This window comes from Trichomycterus rosablanca, chromosome 25, assembly GCF_030014385.1.
Source record: "Trichomycterus rosablanca isolate fTriRos1 chromosome 25, fTriRos1.hap1, whole genome shotgun sequence".
NCBI lineage: Eukaryota > Metazoa > Chordata > Actinopteri > Siluriformes > Trichomycteridae > Trichomycterus > Trichomycterus rosablanca.
The window spans coordinates 7599052-7617457 of NC_086012.1; the positions used below are offsets into that span (position 1 = coordinate 7599052).

The 18406-nt window shown below is 39.0% G+C and overlaps 3 non-coding genes across 3 annotated transcripts; all 3 read right to left on the bottom strand.

Annotated features, from left to right (window-relative positions):
- Positions 1-476: 476 nt before the first annotated feature.
- trnak-uuu (transfer RNA lysine (anticodon UUU)) lies at positions 477-549 on the bottom strand. The gene has a single exon. It is a non-coding gene; the product is annotated as a tRNA-Lys (tRNA).
- Positions 550-1589: 1040 nt separating this feature from the next.
- trnak-uuu (transfer RNA lysine (anticodon UUU)) lies at positions 1590-1662 on the bottom strand. Its single transcript has one exon. It is a non-coding gene; the product is annotated as a tRNA-Lys (tRNA).
- A 4534-nt stretch (positions 1663-6196) lies between these two features.
- trnak-uuu (transfer RNA lysine (anticodon UUU)) lies at positions 6197-6269 on the bottom strand. The gene has a single exon. It is a non-coding gene; the product is annotated as a tRNA-Lys (tRNA).
- Positions 6270-18406: the final 12137 nt, after the last annotated feature.

Below are 18406 nucleotides of genomic sequence, written 5' to 3' on the forward strand. Positions count from 1 at the left end.
TACCTTATTTAAACATACAAAGGCATAATTATATATTCAATTATATATTTATACTTATATGATAAATAAACATATATTTTATGGCAGTTTTGTGATTGTAAGGATTTTGATACAATTCATCGACTTTTTATTAGTAATTAAATTATTTTATTAAATACTTTTTTTTGTTTTATATGTTGTCTGATTTATATTTGCTTGGCAATGCTCATTTTGTAACAATGTACTGGTCAAGTATATATAAAATGTTGGGCTCATGGTAGTAAAACACCATTAGATATGTTCAGGTATAACTCGATTTTTATAAGAGCCAAATCGTTGTGCCAGACAACTGGGTTGAAGTATTTCTGAAACAAATTGGTGTGGAGTACATATTCTATTTCACTTAGAAACATCTTACAAAGTAGAAATCCTTCAACTTTCTAATCAAAGCAGGTAGTTTGGGACAGTCCCGTTTACCAAAGCAGTAAGAAACTACTCGCCCAAACAGGGACTTGAACCCTGGACCCTCAGATTAAAAGTCTGATGCTCTACCGACTGAGCTATCCGGGCGCTTCAACAACCGTTATTGCCCATTAGTACCAATACCTAATGTACTCGAACAAACATTGTAGTGTTTACTGGTTAAAGTGGGAAAACTCGGGGAGTTCTGGATGACAAGTCTTAAATTACAAACGTTAACAGGGGTTTCAGTTTCTGATAAAAGCTTTAGTAAGTTTAACCCAACAACAAGGCTGTATCTAGTACACTCATACCAGAACAACACACACTGATATACTAGTGCCATTGCAGTGGTAAAAATGTCCCACCAAACTAACATTATTTGGTCAGCTGAAGTCCTCCAGTGGGGCTCCAGCAAATGGGCCACAGTCAGTAAATGTATTGTTTTGCTAAATTATTAATGTTATTTATTTGTAGTGTCTGAATATATTTCCTCACCTTTCAGTTTATTTAAACATACCTTATTTAAGCATATAAAGGCATAATTATCTATTCATGCTTATATGTACTATGTCAAAAATCATCATATGTCTATATTTAAATTAGATATATTTATTGGAATTATATCAAATAAAACCAAAATTGATTACATACTTGTTTTTTTCTCACCGTAGATATGACCACCACTTTAATTAGCAGATTATACCCCTAAACAAAACATGGCAGCATTACATTTACAGCATTTAGCAGGCACTTTTATCCAAAGTGACTTACAGTAATGCCTGAACACAATTTTGAGCAATTGAGGGTTAAGGGCCTTGCTCAAGGACCCAACAGTGGTGGTGGGACTTGAACCGGCAACCACTGGATTACAAGTCCAGTACCTTAACCACTGAGCTACCACTGCATTTGGCTGCACATAAATATAGTAGAGGTATTACATTGTTTCAAACTAACCTCTATTTACAGTACTACAGTGTGTTTGTACGGGCTGGGCGTGGTGCGCCATTTTTTAAAGCGTGAGTCGGTGCACAATCAAGTCTGTTTTATTACAGCTAGAAATATGACACGAGGTTCAGAAACTTGAAGGTGTCTGAACAAAGCAAGTAGTTGCAGACAACAACGCTTAGCGAAAGCAGTAATAAGCTAGTCGCCCGAACAGGGACTTGAACCCTGGACCCTCAGATTAAAAGTCTGATGCTCTACCGACTGAGCTATCCGGACGCTCTGTTAGCTTTATTTACGAATTAGCAAATTATTTACGACTGCAATTAGCGTACTTACTGGTCTTAACGAAAGCTCGGGGTTCTGGATAACACGACTTGACTACAAGGATGTGACGTGAATTACAAACTTTAACGTCTAGTAAAACTTCAATTAACCCTTTGATGCACAATCTGGGTCAAAAGTGACCCGACTGAGTTTTTATTTTCTATATTTTTGCAATAAATTAATTTAGCCATTCAAGCTTCCATGAATTCCTCAATTAACTTGTTTTTGATCATCACAAATCCTTATTTCAGTTTTATATTGTTTACTTTTTTAATAAAAATCATTTTTGTATCACTACCCTTCTAATGCACAACATGGGTCATGACCCGTATGTATTTACTATGGAATTTGGTAGGAACTACTGACATTTTTAGTGTTTGTAGTCAGAAACACATTTACTGATCTTTTGAAAGATAACCAAGGATTAGGCTCTTGAACTTCACTAGTTAGAGAAATATGTCCAATGCTATTAGCTTGCTAGCTCTTAGCATATTCTATTCTAGATAGCTTTTATTAGCTATAAAAAGGACAGTAAATATATGAATAACTGACTAATGTGCATATGAAAATATTCTTTGCTTTTTAATAGCCTTTTTCAAAGTGTTAGGACAGCTTCACTAGTTAGAGAAATTAGCGAATTAGCGAATTATTTACGACTGCAATTAGCGTACTTACTGGTCTCTTATGCTGGTGACCTAGACTATGTGCCACAGGGCAAAGATGCAATTGAGGGTGTGTCTGTGAATCCATCTCGCCTAGATGAAGAAGACTTCTTTGATGACACAGAAGACTCATTTGAGTCCTCTGAAGAGGAAACTCAGACTCAGTCTAAAAAATTTAGTAAAATGTGTCTTACTGGAGCTAGCATCCCCCACTCAGGGCAAAACAAGAAGCTAAAACATCTTGAGGAAATGCCCAGGACCTGCATTTGGTTCAAGAACGGTTTCACCAAAAGATATATTAATCAGTAACAACGTCATTTTGGATGTTATGAAGAGCAACAGCAGCAAAAGGAAACGAGTAAAGAAGTATTGTCAAAGAAGGATGTGTGGCTTTTATTGTCTTGACCCTGCTTAAATGGTAGACAAGAGCTGGGATGTGAGTTTACAGGAACTCTTTCTGGATCCACTGTAAAATCCAATGTGCAAGGCCACCATGACAATATGATCATGGAGAGCTATGTGCGAAAGAAGGGAAAAGCTGTTGTCCTCTTGAGAACCCATCATGATGACACATCAGTGGATGTCAGTAGTGTAAAGAAGAAACCAGAGGTCATCCATACCTTCTGTGTTTTCCACTTCCAACATGCGAACCATCTGATTCATCCAGTACTATAACAAAACAAAAGGTGGACAGAATGGATCAGATGGTTCGCACCTTGTAAGCGGAGAACACGGAGGTGGCCCATGGGGCTCTGGTACAATATGTTGGATGCTGCCACCCACAATGCCTTCATTATCTTCACTAACACTAACTAACACCCTGATTGCATGAGATCACTAGCTTGTGTTCCCAGTGCACCAATTAGTGCTGTATCTACAGTGTATCACAAAAGTGAGTACACCCCTCACATTTCTGCAGATATTTAAGTATATCTTTTCATGGGAAAACATTGACAAAATGACACTTTGACACAATGAAAAGTAGTCTGTGTGCAGCTTATATAACAGTGTAAATTTATTCTTCCCTCAAAATAACTCAATATACAGCCATTAATGTCTAAACCACCGGCAACAAAAGTGAGTACACCCCTTAGTGAAAGTTCCTGAAGTGTCAATATTTTGTGTGGCCACCATTATTTCCCAGAACTGCCTTAACTCTCCTGGGCATGGAGTTTACCAGAGCTTCACAGGTTGCCACTGGAATGCTTTTCCACTCCTCCATGACGACATCACGGAGCTGGTGGATATTCGAGACTTTGCGCTCCTCCACCTTCCGCTTGAGGATGCCCCAAAGATGTTCTATTGGGTTTAGGTCTGGAGACATGCTTGGCCAGTCCATCACCTTTACCCTCAGCCTCTTCAATAAAGCAGTGGTCGTCTTAGAGGTGTGTTTGGGGTCATTATCATGCTGGAACACTGCCCTGCGACCCAGTTTCCGGAGGGAGGGGATCATGCTCTGCTTCAGTATTTCACAGTACATATTGGAGTTCATGTGTCCCTCAATGAAATGTAACTCCCCAACACCTGCTGCACTCATGCAGCCCCAGACCATGGCATTCCCCCCTCCATGCTTGACTGTAGGCATGACACACTTATCTTTGTACTCCTCACCTGATTGCCGCCACACATGCTTGAGACCATCTGAACCAAACAAATTAATCTTGGTCTCATCAGACCATAGGACATGGTTCCAGTAATCCATGTCCTTTGTTGACATGTCTTCAGCAAACTGTTTGCGGGCTTTCTTGTGTAGAGACTTCAGAAGAGGCTTCCTTCTGGGGTGACAGCCATGCAGACCAATTTGATGTAGTGTGCGGCGTATGGTCTGAGCACTGACAGGCTGACCCCCCACCTTTTCAATCTCTGCAGCAATGCTGACAGCACTCCTGCGCCTATCTTTCAAAGACAGCAATTGGATGTGATGCTGAGCACGTGCACTCAGCTTCTTTGGACGACCAACGTGAGGTCTGTTCTGAGTGGACCCTGCTCTTTTAAAACGCTGGATGATCTTGGCCACTGTGCTGCAGCTCAGTTTCAGGGTGTTGGCAATCTTCTTGTAGCCTTGGCCATCTTCATGTAGCGCAACAATTCGTCTTTTAAGATCCTCAGAGAGTTCTTTGCCATGAGGTGCCATGTTGGAACTTTCAGTGACCAGTATGAGAGAGTGTGAGAGCTGTACTACTAAATTGAACACACCTGCTCCCTATGCACACCTGAGACCTAGTAACACTAATGAGTCACATGACATTTTGGAGGGAAAATGACAAGCAGTGCTCAATTTGGACATTTAGGGGTGTAGTCTCTTAGGGGTGTACTCACTTTTGTTGCCGGTGGTTTAGACATTAATGGCTGTATATTGAGTTATTTTGAGGGAAGAATAAATTTACACTGTTATATAAGCTGCACACAGACTACTTTTCATTGCGTCAAAGTGTCATTTTGTCAATGTTTTCCCATGAAAATATATACTTAAATATCTGCAGAAATGTGAGGGGTGTACTCACTTCTGTGATACACTGTATATGATCTCATCAGTTTTACGTTCAGTCACATTCACCAATCTTCACTACAGTTCAATATCAGTGTTAATTTGAATAAATATATTATTACAGTGTGTTTTCATTTTATTTAATCACACTTGCAGACATGGGTCATTTTCGACCCATGTGTGTAAAGCTGATGTAGTAATACAAAAACTATTTTTTGTTCATGAAGTAAATTAATAAAAATTAAAATAATGATTGAAGATAATCAAAAACAAGATGTGTGATAAACTTTGGAACAATAAATGGTGAAATAAATAGATTTCAAAATATATACCAAAAAGATACTCAGCAATACATGAAATAACATAGGAAATGAATATGGGTCGTTTTCGACCCATGTTGTGCATTAGAAGGGGTTTGCTTAGCTTGTGCATGAAAGGGTCTTCTTCTAGAGAAGCATACTAAAGAAGTTTTGTTTTTAATCTTGTATGTACACTTCATCTCAGAAGTACAGTATAAATACACTATATAGTAAGGGTCATGTTACGACATTTCTGCAATTTCAGTGATTTCTGCAATTGTGTTTTCTGTGTTTGAATGATTGAAAAACACAGCAGTGTAGATTACTACTTTAATGGTGTCACTGTCCTCATGTTGAGAGAGAATTACTTGAATAATCAGATGTACTTAAGGAAAGGAATCAACACTTGGAAGCTTAAATGAAGTATGTTGCTGCTCACACAGGCAAAGAAAAAATCTGGGAGGACAATTTTGGGGTTAGATAAAAAAATTAATGAGTTTTTATACAAATTAATGAGAATTTGTGTTTGGAGGTGAAAAGGTGAAGCATTGAAACCCAACAACACTGTACTTACTGTTAAGCAGGAGTCGGGTAGTATGGCAATCAAAGTGAAATTAAGGAAAAAATCTTAAAAAAAAAAAGAAAGAAATAATAATTGCAAAAAGAATGTATTTAGTAATGGGTCAAATAGGCATAATGATTTATTGATGATTTAAGCTTTATTTACTCTTTCCTTCATCTTTTTCCTTTTTGCCTGTATTCATTGCACAGTTTTTTTTCCAGCCTTCAAATAGTAGAAGTATTACACTACTCTACTCTATTTACTACAGTTTGTTTGAAAGGGCTGGGCGTGTAACTACTTGGTGTGGAGTAGATGTTAAATATGTGGTGCACGACGTTTTAAAGCGTGAGTCGGCACACTATCAAGTTGGCTCTATTACAGCTAGAAATATCACACAAGGTTCAGAACCTTGAACTGTCTGAACAAACCAAGTAGTGCGGACAACAGCGCTTAGCTAACGCAGTAATAAGCTAGTCGCCCGAACAGGGACTTGAACCCTGGACCCTCAGATTAAAAGTCTGATGCTCTACCGACTGAGCTATCCAGGCACTCTGATATAAGAGGTGACGTATTAGCAATATGAACTCGGATGAACTCTGAATGACACGACTTGACAAGGATGTGACGTGAATGACAATCTTTAACGTCCTTTGTCCGGTAAAACGGTAATTAATATAAAATGTGATTATACCTTAAGCAGCTCTTGAAGGCTATTAAATTACGTTTCTTGAATGAATTTCTTGAACAATCAGATATACCCCATATGCACTTCAGGAACCACCAAAAATAGGTCTGCAGTGAAGTAGAAGCAACTGGAACATTGATGTACAGTCAAAATAGGCACTTAGAAGCTTAACTGAAGTACGTTGCTGCTCACACAGGCAAAGAAAAAAATTGTGGAAGAGAATTTTGTGGCTGGATTAAAAAATTTGGCCACACAGGCCAAAAGTATGTTAAGAAGTGAAAAAATAAAGCATTCAAATCCAATAATGGGCAGTTGTAGCCTAGTGGTTAAGGTACTGGTCTAGTAATTGAAGAGTTCCTGGTTCAAGCTGCACACTTTGAAGTTCTACAATTAATGACTGTAGTCCATCTGTTTCTTTACATACTTTTAGCCTGCTTTCACCCTTTCACCACAGAGTAGGTATCATTAATGCCTAGTTCACACTACACGATTTCTGCCCTGATTTTTGCTCGGCGACTGGTCAGCGCTAGATTTGCCGGCTCGGGAGCAACTCGGCGTTTGCTCGGCGATCAAAACTCGGCTCTCAATCGCTATGTGTGAACTACTCAACAACTCGATCCGACCGGCTCGCTGAGCACTCGGCGACCGGATCGAGATTTCTAGCATGTCAGATATCTGATCTGAGTTGCACGACTCGCAATGAGTGCTATGTCGAACAGCCAATTAGAACGCAAGATACAGCGTGAGGGGAAACGCAGGAGAGGAGTGTAAACAGGTGGGACAGGGGGATAATATAGTTTATATCAGAATACACTGGCACACACACGTTTTACAGTATTTCTGACTTGATCGTTCTCTACAAAACATAACACCAACGTTGCATTGCAAAAATATTAATTAACCTCCAACTTACTATAGAACAATCCAAACTGTTCGCGCAGCCAAATCCACTCAGATTAATTTATTTTTCCTCCTTGATTTTACGCTGCACATCAGCGCACAAACAACTTTGATCGCTCGCAAATTGTTGACGTGCATTTTTGGACGTAAGTAAGTAAGTAAGTAAGATTTATTAATATAGCACTTTTCACAGATAAGAATCATAAAGTGCTTTACAAAAACATTGCATGACAAAATATACACACACATCTACATAATAAAACAAAAGATAAAATAAATTTAACAATAATAATAATAAATAAATAAAATAAAATACATAAATGAATAAATAAAAAAATAATTAATTCAACATTATACAAATGCCTGCTTGAAAAGATAAGTCTTTAGTTTTTTTTTTTTTTTTTAAGAATCTACAGAATCTGCAGATCTTAAAAAGTTAATAATAATAATAATTATAATGCATTTTATTTATAGGATATTGAACAATCAAGTAAATTACTTGTAGGCTAGTTTGAATAAGTGAGTCTTTAGGTGTGATTTAAAGGTGGAGAGGAAATCAATAGTTGATTTAAACGAAGAGTAAGCAGGAACAGATGCTGTGGAATCCTACATTTCTCTCTAAAGAGAATCGCGGTACCCCCTCCTCATCCTGTGACACGAGCTTCTTAGATGTAAACAATCTCAGGTGAAGTGCACTGATTCAGCTGGGAGAAATCAGCAGGTTGTTGCGATGTCTCCGTCAGACAAAGGAAGTCCATGATCTTTCAGGATATCATAAACCAGAGGACCCTTGCCGAATAGCGAACGGATGTTAAGTAATCCAAAGCGGAGTTTCATGATAGCCAACCCAGCCAGCACATCACCAGTGCCATCAAACCCGAAACTCCCACGAGATCCCACGAGGGAGGAACGCGACATCCCGATGCAAGCACAAAGCCGAAGGTGGCCCGGGGGAGGGAAGCCGGAATCGGAGTCCAAGCAATTCCATTGCTGCACACAGCAATCGGCGTCCGCATCTTTCAAAATTATCCAGCACACGCCAGCCATCCAGTACCCAACAGACGCTGAGACCATCCGACAAAAAAGAAACAGAGCAACAGGAGCGGCGACAAACACAAAAAGACGAAAGCAAAAGAAAATGACAAAAATACAACAAAACACAGCAAAATATGACAAAAATACAACAAAACACAGCAAAACATGACAAAATACAGCAACGGCAGCGGCAGCCAAATGCGCCAGCGTTCACCATCACCATTACCAAAGCAATTTTACGTATTATCATTAAACCCCTCGTCACTTCTCGCGTTTGTTTTTGTGACAAAACGTAGTTTGTGAGAGCAGAGAAGCTCGCCTGCGATTCCAGTTGGTGACGGATCGTGTAGTGTGAAACCCCCTATCACCGATCAGTCGTGTAGTGTGAAATATACACAGACTGAAAGACTCCCGAGTGCAAAAGATTCAATCATTTTCTCATTTTGCACTCAACTCATTCATTTTTATTGATATTCCGCCCTCTAGTGGGTAATTGAATAGCCTACAACGAGCGCTAACGGTTTGTGTTCCTCATACAGGTCCTTCTCAAAAAATTTGCATATTGTGATAAAGTTCATTATTTTCCATAATGTAATGATAAAAATTAAACTTTCATATATTTTAGATTCATTGCACACCAACTGAAATATTTCAGGTCTTTTATTGTTTTAATACTGATGATTTTGGCATACAGCTCATGAAAACCCAAAATTCCCAAAATCTCAAAAAATTAGCATATCATGAAAAGGTTCTCTAAACGAGCTATTAACCTAATCATCTGAATCAACGAATTAACTCTAAACACCTGCAAAAGATTCCTGAGGCTTTTAAAAACTCCCAGCCTGGTTCATTACTCAAAACTGCAATCATGGGTAAGACTGCCGACCTGACTGCTGTCCAGGAGGCCATCATTGACACCCTCAAGCAAGAGGGTAAGACACAGAAAGAAATTTCTGAACGAATAGGCTGTTCCCAGAGTGCTGTATCAAGGCACCTCAGTGGGAAGTCTGTGGGAAGGAAAAAGTGTGGCAGAAAACGCTGCACAACGAGAAGAGGTGACCGGACCCTGAGGAAGATTGTGGAGAAGGGCCGATTCCAGACCTTGGGGGACCTGCGGAAGCAGTGGACTGAGTCTGGAGTAGAAACATCCAGAGCCACCGTGCACAGGCGTGTGCAGGAAATGGGCTACAGGTGCCGCATTCCCCAGGTCAAGCCACTTTTGAACCAGAAACAGCGGCAGAAGCGCCTGACCTGGGCTACAGAGCAGCACTGGACTGTTGCTCAGTGGTCCAAAGTACTGTTTTCGGATGAAAGCAAATTTTGCATGTCATTCGGAAATCAAGGTGCCAGAGTCTGGAGGAAGACTGGGGAGAAGGAAATGCCAAAATGCCTGAAGTCCAGTGTCAAGTACCCACAGTCAGTGATGGTCTGGGGTGCCATGTCAGCTGCTGGTGTTGGTCCACTGTGTTTTATCAAGGGCAGGGTCAATGCAGCTAGCTATCAGGAGATTTTGGAGCACTTCATGCTTCCATCTGCTGAAAAGCTTTATGGAGATGAAGATTTCATTTTTCAGCACGACCTGGCACCTGCTCACAGTGCCAAAACCACTGGTGAATGGTTTACTGACCATGGTATTACTGTGCTCAATTGGCCTGCCAACTCTCCTGACCTGAACCCCATAGAGAATCTGTGGGATATTGTGAAGAGAAAGTTGAGAGACACAAGACCCAACACTCTGGATGAGCTTAAGGCCGCTATCGAAGCATCCTGGGCCTCCATAACACCTCAGCAGTGCCACAGGCTGATTGCCTCCATGCCACGCCGCATTGAAGCAGTCATTTCTGCAAAAGGATTCCCGACCAAGTATTGAGCGCATAACTGAACATAATTATTTGAAGGTTGACTTTTTTCGTATTAAAAACACTTTTCTTTTATTGGTCGGATGAAATATGCTAATTTTTTGAGATAGGAATTTTGGGTTTTCATGAGCTGTATGCCAAAATCATCAGTATTAAAACAATAAAAGACCTGAAATATTTCAGTTGGTGTGCAATGAATCTAAAATATATGAAAGTTTAATTTTTATCATTACATTATGGAAAATAATGAACTTTATCACAATATGCTAATTTTTTGAGAAGGACCTGTATATACCGTAATCCAGTCAGCTGAAAACAACAACGAGGCTTTACACAATACACTCATACCAGCACAACACACATATGCATGCTAGTGTTATTGCAGTGCTGAGAATGCTCCACCAAACAAACATCATTTGGTCAGCTAATGTCTTTCTATGAAGCTTTATATTGATTCATAAATGGTGTACAGGGCAGCAAATAGGCTAGTCAGTAAATGCATTGTTTTGCAAAAGTTACTAATATAATTTTTTGTAGTGTCTGAATCCCCCACTTTTTATTATTATTTTTATTATTAATTATTATTGTGTATTGTGTGGGTGTCAAGTCAGTGGCTCTGCTGAGATTCAATGAATGGGGCTGATGTGCAATGAATAAAGAATAAAGAAGTACATTTAAACAATTGGGGAGATACAATACAAGATATACAATTGGGGAAATACACAATTCACAATTTAAAAATTACATTACTTGTATTGAAGTTTTGCTCGTCTCTCTTTCAAAGCAGCAAAGTGATCAATTACCCTCTCATTGAAGGCAAGATAGCAAAATGTGCATGATTGTTCATCACTGATATTAACATCGGGGCTGTCTTAAAGATTGGACGCTGATTGGACTACGATATTCAGAGGCAAGACAGACTCCAGAACAGTCACAGCTAGTTTAACACAGGTTGAATGTGATAGAAAAATTTCTTCCCTTTTGCCCTTTGGTGGTGCGTCGCCCGATCGCCCTAATGAACGAGCCACCCCTGGGGTTAAACCATAAAATCACTCAGAGGTAACGTGTACAAACACACACAATTCTTACAGGTATAGATTCCTAAAATGTCTTGATTTAAAGTATTCTTTAATTTGAATGTTATCCATTGTTTATAGTCTTTTTGTCCTACATGCTGTGACACCTTGCTAAATTTGGTGATTTCTTCAGATTGGTATTGTTATTGAATGATATAACAATATTTGGCTACATTCATCCATTGGACCACCAGTTTAAACAAAATCAGGGTTTTTCTAACCTGGGGCACGACCCTTAGGTTGGTCGTGAACTGAAAAAAATGGGTCGCAGAAAAATAATAATAATTAAGTTTATGTTACACCTTGTAAATTTTGCATTGCAGGAATCTGTAAGATGATGGCCAAACTGCTTGGGGCAGGCATTGGGAGCACACAATGCAAGGCTGTTTCACCTTCCCCCGGACCCTAGCCAATCATGTCCATGCAGGTGCCTGACCACCCCGATAGCTGAGATTTAAACCCTGGATCCCATCCCAGATCTCTGTAGCAGTGGACTAGTGTACTTTAGTGCACCACCCAAGCACAGGGCAAACATACACACATTTACATCTAGGGTGATTTTAATAGCTCTGAATAACCTGACTGCATGTCTTTGGACTGTGGCAGGAAACAAGAGCATCCTGAGGTAACCCACACAGACACAGAGAGAACATGCACACAGCAAGAACCTGGAATTATCTACCTGGGAATTGAACACAGGACCTTCTTGCTGTGAGGCCACAGTGCTACCCACCAAGTTACCTCATGTTGGAGGTTGTTAAACCAATCTTTTTTTTTTTTTTTTTTAAATGTATTTGTTTTTGGTTAGATTTAATGGAATTTTGCATGCAGAAACCTGGAATTACCAGGGCTTAAGACTGAGGTGTGAAAATGTGAAAAGGACGTGATGTCCCAGCCACACTGTTACCCGGCAACAGACCCATATCCTGAACGCTCTCACCTTAATGGAGAAAGAGAGAGAGAGACCTTTGTGTGTTAGGTGCTTGTCTGCCTAGCCAGATTTAGGAATAAACTAAATAAATAACTAAAATGGTGCCTTGTGACTGATCACCACAACAAAATTTAACTACTTAAGATATTACACTTCATGGACAAAAGTGTTGGGACACTTTTTGTAATGATTAAATGTATGCATTTCAGTCACAACAGTTGAAATAAATCAATTGTATAAAGAAAATTATATGCTTCCACCATCTTAGGCAAGACCCTTTACCCCCTTTCCTCTCCAGCTTGACTCTAGTGCACAAAGCAAGGTCTATAAAGACATGAAGAAAAGCTTGGTTTAAAGAAACTTCAGTGACCTCAGTTCCAGTAAACAGCTTTAGAATTAACTAGAATATCAGTTGAGACTTTTTTAAGCAACATAATTGCTCAGCTACACTGAATGGGCACAAATTCCCACAGACCCCAAGATGATTCCTCTGTGAAGCTTTTTGTTGTAATAGCTGAAATGATTGCATAAAGGTTAATCTATTTTAAATCTATTTTTTGATATATGATTTATGATTTCCAACAGGGCGGCTCGGTGGGTAGCACTGTTGCCTCACAGCAAGAAGGTCCTGGGTCCTTCCCCAGGCGAGGCAGTCCGGGTCCTTTCTGTGCGGAGTTTGCATGTTCTCCCTGTGTCTGCGTGGGTAACCTCCGAGAGCTCCGGTTTTCTCCCACAGTCCAAAAACATGCAGTCAGATTAACTGGAGACACTGAATTGCCCTATAGGTGAATATGTGTGTGTCTGCCCTGCGATGGACTGGCGCCCTATCCAGGGTGTTACTGTGTGCCTTATGCCCATTGAAAAGCTGGGATAGGCTCCAGCACCCCGTCATAACCCTAATTGAATAAACAGTTAAGAAAGTGAATGAGTGAGTGATTTCCAACAAGCTCATGGTCAGGTGTCCAAATACTTTTGGCCATACATATTCGGTTGCTTAAAAAGCCCAAAAAGAGACTCGATCTCCACTCCCACTATGTCAAAACATGCACACAACTGGTTCACCACATCATACATGAATTAAAACTTTAAAAAACGGTAATTTATAAAAATAAAAATGAACATGAAACACACATTAGACTCATCAACACATAGTAACTTCATACATACAAGCAAAAACACCATTCCAAAACCAAAACCCACCTTTTATCCCCTAAAATGCATTGGCCGTGGCTGTAGGGCATTCTGGGATGCCTGATTCCCACGATCGGTGATGCATGCGGAGGAACGCCCCCTCTGCCTTACTACAATGGAGGACCAGCGGGTCACCACAATACATATATATATATAATTGTATAATATATAATGATAGTGCTACAGGGTTTTATTCTTGACAATTCTTGCACTACAACATTTTTTTACAATAACAAATTAAATAGATCCAAACACTGTTTAAACATTTGCTTACTAATTCAGTGTTTTCCATCTGTATTTGTTTTCCTCTATAATTTAACTCCAGTTTAGTGGGGTTTTATTTTGCACTTTTTTATTGCTTTTTAAAAAACATGCAAACATGTAAAATGTCAATGTAGAGCACTTAGGTGGTTCAGTGGTCTAATTAGTTACCCCACCTTGTGCTCTAATGTGCTAGCCCACTACTGAGATCCAACTTCAAATCTGAAAAACAGCTGGCTGGGTGCCTGCACAGATACAATTGACTGTGTCTGATGGTCGGTAGGGTTCCTCATTATTACTGCAAACGTGACCTCTGCTGACAATACTGCTCTTTGTATGAGTCTGCCAGGTGAAAAGAAGCATTCACAATTTTGCATGAGGTGTAGTTAATAGTCTGTGGCTCTTTTCAGTCGTTATGGCCGTTTTTAGTGGCAGAGGAAGTTACATTGAAGGAATCTGATAGGACTAGATTAGGGGTATATATAAATTGATTTAAAAAAATAGTTTAATAGAATTTAAAACCTTTGTTTAAATGTGTGAGTTTTTAGATCAGTTACTTTTTGTCTTCTAACTTCTAGACTGCTTATCTAATTAAAAGAAAATGTTTAAACACTATTTTAGTTGATTAGGTCAGCCCAGAGGCACTGGAGCTTCTTAAAAACACAATTAACCAAAAAAAAAAAAAAAAAAAAAAGAGTATCAATAAGCAAAGCTTTGTTTTCTGGTTGACTGAATTATATAAACGGCATCCTGGTGAATACAAGGAGCTGTTATAAGCTTACACACCCCCCTAACCCTAGTTCCTTTTTCAAGTGAGTGCACACACACACAATCACACAGACAAACACAAAGTCACGAGAAGAATAAAAAAGACATACAGGCAAAGGCAAGACACTACATGTGAATCGGGTTGTTGTTATTTTACCACTGATGTTAATATATTTATTCTTGTGTTGTAGGTTTGTGCAATGAAATTAAAATAAAAAACTACTTTTTGGAAAAAATTAAATTAAACCTTTTTTATTTTACTGTACTGTCTACTATACAGTGTTTGAAGCATTCTGTTAAAATGTATTTTTGTATTATTATTTAATGTAAAACACTATACCTGGTTATTAAAAAACCTTAATGTTAATCTTTTTGTGGTGATTCTAAAAATCATGTTTGAATTTCATTTTATTTGTAAAACTCTTCTGAATAGGAATAAATTGTATATAAATATGCAGATTTTTATTTAAGAAAGAAAACTTTCATTTTTGGCTCTGATTACAGAAAGCAGTACAGGCTTCATGACCTTAATTTCCCAGATAAAATACAATGTAATACAAGATACAAATACAAATACAAGATACAATGTGTACTAATGTTTTTTTAATATATCGAATATTATCTAAAAAAATAATGGTTGAAAAAACTTCCTCTGTGACTCGATACATCTGATGTGTGGAGGTAGCTGTACCAGCTCAGTTACTATGAAAATTGCTCTGCCCTTTGACCTCTCAGTGTGCCCTAAATGGTGCTTTGTTATTTTGACCCTCCTTGAAACACACTGATCCATACCTGTTCTCAGGTATTCAGCTCTTTCTTTTTAGTATTTGAGACCCTTGCTGTAGGTGGGAGCCTCTGAGGTAAGAATCAAGCTTTACTTTATACTTTATACTCTTTTCTCATTAGTGATATCACATCTGATTTTTATTCTGGGATGCATATTGTACTTAGTATTTGTGTGTTTTTCTTGCTCTAAAACACTGAACTCGTAGGATTTACCACACAATAAGTTAGTAGTGTTTACCTCATTTTGATATTCCGATATTCTAAGTACATCTAGAATATATGGAGCAGTTAACAAAAGTTCATGTTTTTGGTGCATCACTATACTAAACTTTGCAAAACCATTATTGTTGGGGGAGGGGTTTGGGGGCTGGGGTCATTTTAGCCCCATGTAGTTTATTAACCCAGTGCTGAAATTGGTGTGCCTGTGGATGATGTTGTACATATGAGCTCATGTTGGTTTTCTTATTCATTTTGGCAGCACAGAATGTATTATTAAAAACTTTTATATTATTATTTTGTAGCATTTTTTAATAGTTAAAGCATAGTTAATGTTTCTTTTAATTAACCATTAACATTTTTCTAACTGGGAAAAAAATGATATTTTTGGTTCTAAATATAAATATATATTAATACAGATCACACTATACAATAAATGTGCATTCTTGTATTTAAGTTTCTGGTTCAACCACATTTACCAGCTTTAATATTTCCTGTATACTTGCACACCAATAAGAACGAATTGTTACCCTGTTAGAAATTTAGGGTTCTCTTGCATATCTTTGCATTTCTTGCAGGCACATCATCTCAGTTTAGTTAAAGTCTGGACTCTTATTTTTAAACCATCTGTAAAAGATCACAGGAAGGGCCGACTATGATACGTCAGTGGAAATTTGGACAGAGCTCTGTGACACAGTTGTATGGAGAAACAAATCAAAACTATGTTAAACCGTGTGGCCGTTGGAATCAGGGGTTTGTTTGGTGCAAGAAAAGAGACGCTTATGACCAGAACAGTACTACCACTACACTACCAGAATGGTCAGGTCTGATGGTGGGTTAGTGAGGATGTTATTTTGTTATGATCATGCACCTTTATAGCATAATGCTGCCCTCTCCATATTTCAATATGGGGATTGTATTAATAAAAAATGTTTTTTATCTGATGCTTGCTGTTCTGCCCAAAAAGTAACATTTTCATCTTATTAGATAAGACAATCTTTCCCAGAGTCCTTTATGCAAGCTGTTTTATGCCCTTTGGACTTGGACTTTATGGCTTTGGCTTCTGTTCTGACAATGTTTGTTTGTTTATTAGGATAATGTCATGTTTTACACTTTGGTTAAATTCACGATTGGAACGATACAGTTACTCATTACACAAGGTTCATCAGTTCACAAGGTTATATTGAACACAGTCATGGACAATTTAGTATCTCCAATTCAGCTCACTTGCATGTCTTTGGACTGTGGGAGGAAACCGGAGCACCCGGAGGAAACCCAAACGGACACGGGGAGAACATGCAAACTCCACACAGAAAGGACCGCCCCACCTGGGGATCGAATGCAGGACGTTCTTGTTGTGAGGCAACAGTGCTACCCACTGAGCCACCGTGCTGCCCGTTCTGACCCTAGGTAATTACACTACCAAATGTCAAGTTACAAGCTGCCTCTACAGGCAACATCAGCACAAGCCTCAAATATGGGTTCTTACGTAGCAGAGTAGACACACACAAACCTAACATCACTATGAGCAGTTACAAATGTCTGCTGGTGTGGTGTAATTTAGACATATGTTTAGTCTGGGGGATGGTCTTGGAGTAATCAATAACATGACAGTGTTCAGAGGTATGGTAAACTAAGCTGGGTATTGATAATGCCAAGAAAAAGACCAAATCATAAAGTTTACTGGGATGCACTGGAACATAAATGGCAAGCTTGCTTTTTTGGGTGGAAGATTATAAACCAACCTTACCAAAGTTCTTGTGACTAATGCCAGTGGGTCATATTTTCAACCTAGTGAAAAGTCTTTCCAGTTGGCAGTTATAGCTGCAAATTGAAAAACAACTCTGTATTACTGCTATAGGTTTGGGTGTGGTGTTGAGGGGTAGGGCACCAATAAACTCATACATGTAGAATAAATACATGAATACATACACTGATCAGCCATAACATTAAAACCACCTCCTTGTTACTACTCTCACTGTCCGTTTTATCAGCTCCACTTAACATATAGGAGCACTTTGCAGTTCTACAATTACTGACTGTTGTCCATCTTTTTCTCTGCATGCTTTGTTAGCCCCCTTTCATGCTATTCTTCAATTGTCAGGACCTCCACAGGACCAGCACAGAGCAGGTATTATCTGGGTGGTGGGTCATTCTGAGCACTGCAGTGACAATTACATGGTGGTGGTGTGTTAGTGTGTGTTGTGCTGGTATGGGTGGATCAGACACAGCAGCGCTGCTGGAGTTTTTAAATACTGTGTCCACTCACTGTCCACTCTATTAGACACTCCTACCTAGCTGGTCCACCTTGTAGATGTAAAGTCAGAGACGATCACTTATCTGTTGCAGCTGTTTGAGTTGGTCATCTTCTAGACCTTCATCAGTGGTCACAGGATGCTGCCCATGAGGCGCTGTTGGCTGGATATATTTGTGGTATATCTGGACTATTCTCCAAGTCCAGCAGGGACAGTGAGGTGTTTAAAAACTCCAGCAGCGCTGCTGTGTCTTATCCACTCATACCAGCACAATACACACTAACACACCACCACCATGTCAGTGTCACTGCAGTGCTGAGAATGATCCACCACCCAAATAATACCTGCTCTCTGGTGGTCCTGGGAGAGTCCTGACCATTGAAGAACAGCAGGAAAGGGGCTAACAAAGCATGTAGAGAAACAGATGGACTATAGTCAGTAATGGTAGAACTACAAAGTAGAACTACTATATGGTATGTGGAGCTGATAAAATAGACAGTGAGTGTAGAAACAAGAAGGTGGTTTTAATGTTATGGTTGATCGGTGTACATCAGAAGCAAATGTTTGTGATCTTATTTGTATTATGTATTAATTTCATTTATTTCTGTATGAAGTAGGATAACCATGTTGGCGATGTCACTGCTCCTGCTGTTCACATTCCCAAAAGGTAATATTGCTAAGATGATTTAAGCTGAAAGTAAATAAATTGAACATGCGTAATA